Source organism: Penaeus japonicus, unplaced genomic scaffold, assembly GCF_977035675.1.
Source record: "Penaeus japonicus unplaced genomic scaffold, GWHDUDI00000001_assembly GWHDUDI00000021, whole genome shotgun sequence".
In the NCBI taxonomy this organism is placed as follows: Eukaryota; Metazoa; Arthropoda; class Malacostraca; order Decapoda; family Penaeidae; genus Penaeus; species Penaeus japonicus.
In genome coordinates this window covers 20636335-20638834 of record NW_028234423.1, presented here as the reverse complement: position 1 = coordinate 20638834, position 2500 = coordinate 20636335, and the positions used below count along the sequence as shown (strand labels likewise).

The 2500-nt window shown below is 44.7% G+C and overlaps 1 protein-coding gene across 2 annotated transcripts in view; it reads left to right on the top strand.

The window, feature by feature from the left end:
- Window positions 1–2500, top strand: part of LOC122256332 (retinoid-inducible serine carboxypeptidase) — a 60828-nt gene that overhangs the window by 46449 nt on the left and 11879 nt on the right. The window lies entirely within an intron of this gene.

Sequence of the window (2500 nt, the reverse complement as noted above, 5' to 3'; positions counted from 1 at the left end):
TTTTTTTTTTCTCTTACCCATAAATCTTTTTTTTTAGGCTTTCCTATACTGAGTGATATAAACTGTTCATAGGGTTTGTCAAGAGCCACTTGTTTTGATATGTTTTTATTGCGTTTGGAAGGAGTCATGAATATTTGCCTGGATCCATTTGAGTGCTCCTCCCGTTTTTCGCTATTTCTCTCTTTCTCTCTCTCTCTCTCTCTCTCTCTCTCTCTCTCTCTCTCTCTCTCTCTCTCTCTCTCTCTCTCTCTCTCTCTCTCTCTCTCTCTCTCTCTCTCTCTCTCTCTCTCTCTTTCTCTCTCTTTCTCTTCTCCCTCGCTCCGTCTCTCCCCTCTCCATCCCAATTCCCCTCCTACCTCCTCCATCCAGCCGGCTCGACACAATTGCATTCATCAGTTTTTTCGTTATTTTCCCCTCATCGACGCGGATCCAGCAAGTCCTTTCTCTCCAGAATGACCAGAACATGTCGAAGTGTTCCCGCGGCCTGACTTACTCCCTGAACTTTCATATATAAAGTATTACTTGTATGTACGCAAGATAGTCCTCGCAATACTTTCAATCACTGTCCGTAAATTGACAATCGTTATTTGCATTGATAGTCACTGTTTCTTGTCTCTCATGTACTTTGTTATTTTCCCCATTATTCATCATTTCCATCTTCTCCACACAACAAAATGACATGTTATTACAGTGGTGACAAGCGTTGGGATGATCACCACTCTCTTGCATTCCTCTCCTCCCCCTCCACTTGCCATCCTCTCCCTCCTTCCCTCTCTTTTTTCTCCTTCACCCTCCTTCCCCCCTTCTTCTCCTTCTCCCTCCATCCCTCCCTCCTTCTCGTCATGGTATCTGCCCCCTCGTCTTCCATCCTTTCTTCTCTCCCTTCTTCTCTCTCCTTTCAAACCCCTCTCCATCTCACCCTCTAACCTCCCCCCTCTTCCCAACCCACCCCCCTTTTTCTCCTGCAGTCCCTCTCTCCTTCCGTCTCCGCGTCCCTCTCTCCTTCCATCCCCACTTTCTCTTTCTATCTGTCTATCCACCCCATTTACCTCCGCATTTCAACCTCCAACCTACCTCCATCCATCCATCCCCACCTCTTTCTCCCTCCCCCCCCTTCACCGTCTCCCTCTCTATCTCCCACCACCCCCTCTCCCTCTCTCTCCCTTCACCCCCACCCCACCCCTCCGGCTCTCCTCCCCCCTCCCTGTTTTCTCATATTTCTCTTTCAGCTGTTTTACCTTTACCGACGCACCTGTGAGTCGGTTAAGTGATTTATGTTTGATGCTATTGAATGCAAGACACACACACTCTCTCACTCTCTATCTATCTATCTATCTCTCTTCCTCTCTCATCCCCATCTCCATCTCTCTCCCTGTCTCTGTCTGTGTCCTCTCACCTCTCTTAACCTCCCTTTCCTATTCCTCGTCCCTCTGTCTACAACATAGGTATTACAAAGTCACAGAGCCAAATAGAGCTTCGAGCTATTAAAACTGAGTCGTTATTTTATTTTTTCCAAGTGACGAGTCATTATTGACATCATATAAAGAGAGCATTAACGATGACTGGATCAAGACGTGACATTAAAAACATAACTAAGAAAAGATGAATTTGTAGAGCGTTTAAAAAAAGAAAGAAAAAAAACACGGTTCTTTTAGTGGAGAGACTTTGAGGTCGATTATGAAATGGTATTATAAATGATATTCGCATTTAATATGTAATTAAGCAGGGAGATTTACATTCTAAAGTTAATAATTGTATAAACCGTAGAGGAAGTACGAAAAGGTTGTTCTGCTGAAACATGGCACTTCTCGTATGTTTTTCCTTTTTTTTCACGTTGACTTAAAAAACGAATCCTAATGGAATGAGTATGAGTGGAGTGTGAAAATAGTGGTAGTGTAATTTGCCGTGATGTATAGTGAGGTTGGACAGATTATGGTGACTAAAGGAGAGCTTTTGATGGTTGCTGACGAGTTGAATTACTCTATGATTACTGCATGATTCTCTCGCTAAAGGAGAGCTTTTGATGGTTGCTGACGAGTTGAATTACTCTATGATTACTGCATGATTCTCTCGCTCACTCTATGGATGTGTATGTTCTGTGCCATGTGCTTTTATCTCTTCAGTCCGGCACCCTTCCTCCCAGGATGTGAATTTATCGTAAGATGTTCTACCAAGTGTACGTATTCGGTGTCATGTTTGCTGTCTGCAAAGATTAAAAACTTAGCAACTTACCATAAGCAATTAAGTTCTCCCAGGTGTGTTTAAAGAGTATAATTTACATAGACCGTAGAAGCGCTATGAAGAATTATTATGGGCGATAGAGGTCCACGTTACGTAAAGCAGGCCCCGCTGAGCCAATCACAGGGCCCCATCCAACGAGTCGACCAATCAGCGGCCGCCAAATGTGCTGAGTTGGGCTGCGAGGACCAAGTGACCCCCGCTATCACGCATTACGCCGGACGAGCGCATTGACTTGTCCTTCTCTGTGCTCCTCGTCCTC